An 8947-nucleotide genomic window follows, 5' to 3' on the forward strand; every position below is an offset into this window, starting at 1 on the left:
CCAGCCCTTGGGTCATGGCAGAGTGCTAAATCAGTCAGGGCTCTCCCTGCTGTCACCAGCCCAGCTGCTGGCCCAGCACAGCTCCCTGAGATCTCCCCAGCTTGTCTGTGCTTCCCAAAGTGGATGCAGTGCCCCAGGGGCATCCTAATGAGCTAGAGCAGAGGGAAATGGCCAGGCCAGGCAATCCAGCAAGAACTGGCTTTTGTTGCTGCAGGAGCCAAGTCAATGACACACTTGATGTGGGGTCCAGCAGGACTCCCAGCTCCCCAGGTGCAGAGATGTTATCCCCACACCTGCATAAGGCATTTCTGTGCCAGGTGGAGAACCTGGCATCCATTTCCCAGCTCACTCCTTTGATGGTTCCCCTGGCCAGCTCACCAACCACTTGTCCTGCCCTGGTGTCCCTTGCAGACTCCCTAAGGATGCTCTGTGTCTCATCAGGGCCCACCAAAGAAGATGTTGAACAGTCTCAGCCCCTCAGCAGCCTCTGATCATCCTGACTGACCCCACGAGCTTGTAGTGCCTCATTTACCTATGAGATCTTTAATTCCTCAATGTGTGTACCATCTCCTCCCTCAAGCTCTGCCACTATGCGTAGAGAACGGAAAGGAGGTCTTGCTCATGAAAACCAGGACAAAACATTGAACATTTGAGCCTTTTCCCATGATTTTCATCAGCTGCCTCATTCAGCAGAGGGCCCACATCTTCCTTGGTCTCCCTTGTGTTGCATGTAGAAATAACCTGCTTACACTCCAAAAGCCTCATCAGTTCCAGCTCCAGCTGAGCCTCAGCTTTCCTAAGTCTGTTCCTACATGCCCAGGCAATATTTCTGTGCTCCCCTTTGGTTGCTTGTCTCTGCTTTCGCCTCCATACTGCTCCTTTTTGCATTTGAAATCAGTCAGGAGTTCCCCGTTCAGTCACGCTGGCCTCCTGCTATACCTGCTCAGCATCCTGAACATCAGGATGGACTGTTCTGCTGCTTTGAGGAGGCTGTCCTTGAAGATCAAGCAACTTTTATGGGTCTCTCCGCCCTCCAGGGCAGACTCCCAGGAGATTCTGCTTACCAGTTCCTTGAACAAGCCAAAGTCCAATGCTTGAAATTCTGAGTGATTATTATATTACTTGCTCTTCTCACTTCCTTCGGGTTCTTAACCAGCCATCTCATGACACTGCAGCCAAGTATTCCCAAAACAGTTCTTCCTTATTCAGGAGCAGCAGGTCCAGCTTCCACCAGTCAGCTGTGCCCAGCACCAGCACCAAAATGTTGTCCCTCGTGTATTCCATACAACTCCCATATTCCTTACCCCCACCACATGCCCCTTCCAGCAGGTGTGGGGAGTTTCATGTTCTGGAAGGGTGTAGCCTATGGTCAGAAAAACAAACCCACTTCTTGATAACCAGCCTTGTCTTGAGTTAACAGCAGAATATTCCTAATATTCCAATTGGGACTGTTATATCTATATTTGCCAATATTCCTATTGGGACTTCATAGCTGAAGTGCCTGTCATCAGAGCACGCTGGAGGATCACAGCTGGAATCCACACCATGTAAATGCAACAATCACAGCCCCTTTGAACAAGGTCCATTTTGACAAATCCACCAGTGGAGGATCCCTGGAGTACTTTAAACAGTGTAGAAATACCAGCAATGCCACACAGAAGTGTTCATTGACAGCCAGTTCAGGTGAGCAACACTGGCTCATTTCAGGACCTGGTAAGAAGAGGCATAACATGACCTACCTGAGTGATGAAAGCTCCAAAGCCAGACAGTCCAGAGGGCAAGGCCAGGAAATGAGTAAAAGAAGAAATATTTCTGCACCTTGTGGGCTCAGTCCCCAGCATCAGTCAGTTCCAATGACTGCCAGGGACTTCAATTCTTTTACAAATGACAGGAGCTGCCAAGCTGCAGCTGCATAACTTTGGGGAGCTGATGCTGTGTTTTAATGAACCTGGATACTGGGTGCACCTCTGTGGTTTATAAATCAGGGAACAAGTAGGTTTTGTGACCTTTAGCTGAATTCCCCCTCATAATCATCCAGCCTCAGTCAAAGGAGAGTAAGTATGAGGCAAACCTGGCCTTCAGCATGAGCTGGAGCATGCAGTTTGCACAGGCCCTGAAAAAGGCTGGTGATGTAAAGGAGTGTGATTTGACTGTGACTCACTCACCCTGTCAGACAGCCCTAATGATGGCCTGGCCTGGCTCCTCAGCACCCCACTGGCACCATCCTGGCCCCACTGGCACCATCCTGGCCCCACTGGCACCATCCTGGCCCCACTGGCACCATCCTGGCCCCACTGGCACCATCCTGGCCCCACTGGCACCATCCTGGCCCCACTGGCACCATCCTCACTGGAGCACCTGATAAGTGCTCCTGAGTTTATCTCACAGCAGCCACGCAGGATGGATTTCCACCATGTCAGTGATAAGGCAATGACAGGACATTAAGAATCAGATTTTTTAAAATGGAATTTGGTCCAAGTTCCAGAGAGTTTCAATAAAGCTTTACTTTGCCTCTTGAGCTGGTTTGAGCTCACTTAGAGCTCCTGGAGTTCAGGCCATGTGAAAGTGCCAAGTTTCACACTGTTTTGCACATGAAACCATAAATCCCTCTCCAGAACCCTAGGGGCATGAGGGGGGTCGCTGCTCAAAAGGTTCATGAACTTTGATAAAATCAGGCAGATATCAGAGTTTGTAACAATGTACTAAATTAAGTTCTGACCAAAAGTTTTTCATGGGCCAAGAGTACCAAATAGGTAATAAGAACATGAAAGTTCTGCTGAATCAGGCCACTAGAAGAAAAGTCATTGCCATATTTAGTTCTTTCTCTTTTTCAGTCAATTCATTGCATTATTTTTCCCTGGAAAATACAAAGGCAGTTTTACCTTTTGGTACATATCTAGCCCTAATATTTTCCTGTTTTGTTTACTTTTGTTTCTAAACTGTGCACCTACCAAACAGAGATAAATAACCATGTTCTAAGAGGTGAGGCTACCTGAAAATGTTTAGTTGACTAATCCCAAAGCAGTTGTTATTCTGCGAAATATTTAGAGATGATATTTGCTTGCACATATGTGAAGTAATAATTTGACAGTATTTCTCACCAGCTCACTTTCAGTAAAAAACTAAATCCAAGTAATAGGAAAATCTTTGCAAATAGCAGTTACCACTCCAAATCCTTTACAACCCTTGGTTATCAGTTTTCAGTGACAATTACAACCAGAATTTTTACTATCTTCTTTCAGTGAAGTTTTAGGGTAAAATTTGCCATTCAATGTCCAGGATGCTCACAACACAGAATCCAGAATACAACTGAGAAATAGTTACTCGCCTACCCCACAAGCACATTAAACTCTGGTTCATGGTTGCTTTGAACCCCAAATTTCAAGGGGAAAACCATATCCTGCCAGGCAGATTGGAGGGTTAGTTATGAGAAGTAACAAGCTGCTCCCTTGCCAGCCTAGCACAGCTCTAACACAAAGTGGGAGTCAGATTTTCTTGCCCACAGAGCAGTAATAAAGGGCCAAAGGACACAGGAGTGAAAAGGACTCTGATTTGATTCATACCAAAGTCACCCATGCAGCTGATTCAGGGGAAGCTGTTTAGAGCATCAGCTGTCTCTTTCCTTCACATTTAAATATGAAACCTTATTTCAACATCTATTTACCACTGACATATTGATTCATTTCCTAATGAGCAGGATCAGGTGGTCAGACAGCACAGAACACCTCAGGGTTTTGTAAGCAGTTTACAAAGCCCTTTACTCACTGGGTAATGGTCAGTGAGGAACCCAAGATCCAGGGGCTTGGAAATATTTCCCTACCCTGGTAGCCATTCTTCAGGGATCAGCAGCCCCTATGGACTCCCAGACACCCAGCACTGGGCTCTGGGAGCAGCACCAATGGTCACTGAAGACAGATTTTCACCTCCTGCCTGCCTAGCACACAAACTGACACGACTAAAGAGGAGTGAAAAAATGCAAAATCTGAAGGAACCTTTAATCTCTTTGGTTAAAAAGAAAAAAATGCAACCACTTACTAATGGAATGTTAAGATTGTGTATTAAACCCACAAAACTCAGAAAATGAAGGAATTAAAGACTCCCTTGGCTCTTTTAACCCTTCCCTGTGCCTGTGTGCATTGCAGGCTTTTCATTACACAGCACATAACAGTGGGCAAAGGGACAGAACCAAAGGTGATGTAAAGGGGGAGCAGGGCTTGTTATGGGGGCCAGAAATGGAAATGTTAATAACTACTCGTTTTGTCTTGTAAAAGTTTAATGTTCAGCATTAAAGAACAACAGGATACTAAAGAAACAGCAAGATGTTGTTATGGAGCAGAACGAAATCCTGAAGAAATGAGCTGTTGCTCTCAGTGAATATTTTGGTTGCAGTGGTATTTATCCCCCATGGACCAAAACAAGGGTAATGTACAACTGGTAACTGTGCCCCTGCTCCTGCCCACGTGGAATGGGCTGTTTGTCCTGCACAAAGCACCCACACCTGGATTTAAACCCCTCAACATGCTCCCCCCTCACCAGGCCTGCAAGCTCCAGAGCAGCTGCACACTTCCCAGTCCCTGCTGCACACTTCCTCCTCAGGAGCAGGGAAATATTATCCTGGCTTTCCAAATGAGAATCCTAGGCACAGAGAGATTAAAGCTGAGCATTTCAAAGCATCCCAGTTAATTAAAATGACTGGAAAATGGGTGTCCAAATTGTTTAGATACCTTTGAAGTCTCAGAATAATTATATTGCTCAAGGTCACACAGGGAGTTTATGGCTGACCCACAACCTGAACCCAGATTTCCAGCGTCCCACTCCAGCACCTTAATCACAAAGCCATCTTTGCTTTCCAATTTAATACTGGCCAGACCTGGTCCTCATGCAAACTGGTTACCGAGGGATGGAACCTGTCATTATGCCATATAATGGAGCTATCTATCTCTACCCTACAGGATAAACAGCAGTGCATTTAGGCATCTCCAAATTCTTTAAGGTACATATCATTACAAAAGACTTCGGAGGCAGGAAGAGCTATTTGAGAATTAGCACACAGGAACAGCAATGGATTTTTCCAGCTCCACAGCTGAGTAGTTTGCTGTCTCTCCTGTCTTTGGTCTGGAGGCCCCACTGCTACACCACTCTTTTCCCTGATGTTGTATTTGACTAGCAGCATTTCCTGTAAAGCCTTACCCACAAAAGCCCTTCCCCATTCCTGCCTCTAAATTCCACTACTTTTCATGACCTGGCTCACTTAACACTACAGCACCAGTGATGCTCTTTCTTGACATCAGACTACAGCACAAAATAAACCCTAAAGTCATCCAGAGCAGCACAGAGACTTCAGCAAACCAGGATAATGGTGGAGGAGTCTTGTCCCAAAGGAAAAACTCACAAAGAACCTGGTGGAGAGAGCTCCACACCGTAAAGGAGAGCTTCTGTGCAGCACTGCCAGACATTGCATAGAGTGACACCACACTCTTGCCTCTGGGGTCCTTGGTGAGGGCTGTACTTCACAAACCAGTTTTGACACCCATTAAAAACCTTGATCCCGATTTCTCCTGAGCATCCACTCCAATTGCATTAGGAGCTACAAGCCAGAAAGCTGCATTTTCCAAATGCTGATTCCTGTCGTTGGCACAGAGTCCTCAGGCCTTGCTATGAACACATGCAGACACAAAGCAAAACTTCCCAGGTAGGATTTGGTCTGGGCTTCTCCCTAGGCACACCAACAGCCTTCCAGGATGTGGAATGCAGTGGAAAACAGATCAACATAAAACAGTACACACACACACACATCCCTACCATGCTGTCTTTTTAGCAGGGAGGTTGCTAATTCCCCATGCTAAGAACAACCTTAGGAGAGAACATGAATTATGCGTCTCACTCTGAGTGCATCAAAGAGCAGACAGCCTTTTTAAAGGAGTCAAGATCACCTCAGCTGTGCTTTTGTTATCTAGCCCAAGGTTAAGGATTTGGCCTTGGGCTAACAATTGGCTCAGAAAACCAGGATCATGTAATGAGAGTTCCAGGAAGAGAGAAAAGCCGAAGCTTGGTAAAGGCACATTCTTTAAAGAGTCCCAGTACTTGAACTTCTTTTTTTCCCCTCCCCTCCCCCTGAGATGAATGAGGTAAAGAGGAGAAGAATGGAGCCCGACACCCTGAAGGAAATACTCCCATTGAGAGGAGCTGCAAGGACCTTCCCAGATTCTCTCCAGACACTCAGGCTCACAGGGAAAGGCCTGACAACAATGCTCACCACTGAGATGGAAAAGCAAGCAGCAGCCCCTGAGTGGCTCAGGGCTCGAGAAGAGACAGCTCTTCGAAAGGGCGACACTGTGATTATTTCCTTTGCTATGAAACAAAAATCAAGCTGCTTCTATTTGAAAATTAAATGCAACCCTCAAAAGCAGGCTCAGACCCTCCAGCAGGCCTGAGCTGCAACACCCATCTGCCAGCAGCATGGCCTCTGGGTTATAGGGGGCTCCCTGCAAAATACTCCATTTTTTTAAAACATATTTTTGTTGATTGGGTTTTTTTTTTCTCAGAACCTGCACATAGGAGAGTCACAGGCCATTTTCTCCATTTTTGCTGCTCACAAAAGGCAGAAGGCTCCACCCAGCACCATTTTCCCAGGCTTGGTCCCTCTCTGCAAGGAGCTGGCAGTGGGCACGCACCAGTAACCCAGCAGGTGTGCAGGAGCTCTCTCTAAATGACTCTGCCCTCTAGGGTACATTTGGGTTATATTTTCAAAGATGAAAATCTTTTCATCTACAAACCTGGGAGACTTCTTTGCCCAACACGTCAAGAAGCAGTTAACCATTAACTATTCCTAAAACAAAAAATAACACAAAAGGAAAAAAAAAATCACCAGACCAGGAAATATGAATCAATTAGTCTTTGATCCTCCCCTCAGTAATAACAGCTAGAGAACTTGGGTTGCTGCTAATCCTAAACAACTGAAAATGTTGATGGACTTTAAAAGTACTAGTGGTTAAGCAAAGGAGAATTTCAATTCCATTCCCTTCTGATCTTTGAGTCTCAAGGTGCCATTCTGAGGCCTCTCCCCAGAGAATGTGGGGAAATTTTCTTTTTGAGAATCTCAGGCTCCATGGTGTCCTCATAAGATTCCAGCAAGGGAAGATTCAAAGTAATCCTGCTGTAAGTCTGGACACTGAAAGCAGTAAATGGCAGCATATTTGTCATTTGAACAACAGGAATAAAAGAGTAACAATAATACCTGGGTTTGCAGAACAAAACCACTCATGTTTTTCACTTAAAGCTATTAGACCTACCTTTCATTTACAGTGCCAGGGCTAGGAAAAACTATTTCATGTGCATTAGGACTTGGTCCAATAGCAACAGATTGTGACATCAAAAGTGCCTTCATTCTACCATTATGATGTCAACCAGAAAATTAGGATTCTTCATGAAAATGACAAAAAATCTGGACTCAAAGTGAGGGATTGCTTTTAAGTAAAAGGCTTTTTCATTCAAAGGAAGAGAGAAAATACTACCAGGAGAAAAAGTTGTGTTAGAACCACCCTTAAAATAGAATAATTTAACACAACAAGCCAGAGTGATGCTTGTAAGAAATAATACAAATCCTGTCTCTCTTCCTAACTCCTAAGGCATCAATAACTCTCTTGGTCTATAAAGTCCTATATGAAGCTATCAACAAATCCTGAGAAAAAATGCAAAATTCAAGTTTATCATGAATTGAATCATTGTTTGTGGCTGTAAAGCAGAGGCAGCCACAGGCAGATAGCCCTTCTCCCTTCCTCCTCCCATCTCCACTGGCCTTGCAATTAAGCTTCAATATGCCTGGGAGTAGATTATTGATGTGGAAACAGCTATTTCCATCAGCCACAGACATTCTACACTTTTGAAGTCTGTGGTTACAGAGTCATTATTGCATACAACACTTTCCCATCACTAGGGTGTGCAGGATGCCATAAAAAGTGGTTTGTGCAAGTTCCAAGCTACAGCAGTTATGTCAATGGTTACCTTAAATACATTCTTTTTTATACGTGGTCACCCTGTCTCCTGAGGAGCTGCTCTCATAAAAACAACTGGATTGTCTGAGAACCAGCTCAGTAGAGCTGTGCTGATTTGCAGATCTGGTTGATATTTCCATCTTTTAATCTGCATATTGTTTCCAGGAAGATGATGATGATGATAGTAATAATAGCAGTAGTAGTAGCAATAAAAAATAATAATAATAATTTGCTTCTGTTTGCAGTGAAACGCTGCTGGAGTTGAAGGCTTTGTTTTAATGAGACACACTGAATGAAACAGTGTCCTGCAGTGCAAGAAGTACATGTCAGCCCTGGCATTATGAGCCAAGCTACAGTACAATACCCATAATTTTCTTGGTGATCTCCCAGAAAAACCTTCTTAATTTAATCTCTAATGGGATTATCAGCCTCATTAAATTGTAAATCTTCCTCAGTCCAGCTGTTGTGGGAACCTGAACTTTCATAACGTTATCAATTTGCTGCTCTGCTCTCTCTACCTGAAGTCCCCTTCGAAGCTTTTAATACTTCCCTACCTCCCCAATGAAATCCCTGTCTTTTTTCAGACTGACCCTACTGATCTGCTCCCTTCCACTGCAGCCCTTGCCCAGTGGCTCTGGACTAATTTCTGTGGAGGCAGCCAAGCATATTTTGCAGAAGGCCCTGCAAGAACCAGCTGTGAAGAGCAAAGCCACCTCTCCTGAGCCAAGAACCAGGCTGCTGCAAATTCCCTGCCCTGGAGAGGCACAAGAGTTCAGCCTCTGCTCCTCTGGGGTGGGCAACACAAGGCCAGGCAGGTTTTCCAGCCGAGCGTCTTCACAGCACTGTGGAGACATGGAGGGAAAGGAGCTCTGGCCCTCATCTTTCTGGCAAGTTCCACCCCAGTCCCTGCTGTTCTGGGGTGTCCCTGCTGCGCCCAGTGGGGGCATCCCTTC

This window comes from Geospiza fortis, unplaced genomic scaffold (assembly GCF_000277835.1).
Source record: "Geospiza fortis unplaced genomic scaffold, GeoFor_1.0 scaffold275, whole genome shotgun sequence".
In the NCBI taxonomy this organism is placed as follows: Eukaryota; Metazoa; Chordata; class Aves; order Passeriformes; family Thraupidae; genus Geospiza; species Geospiza fortis.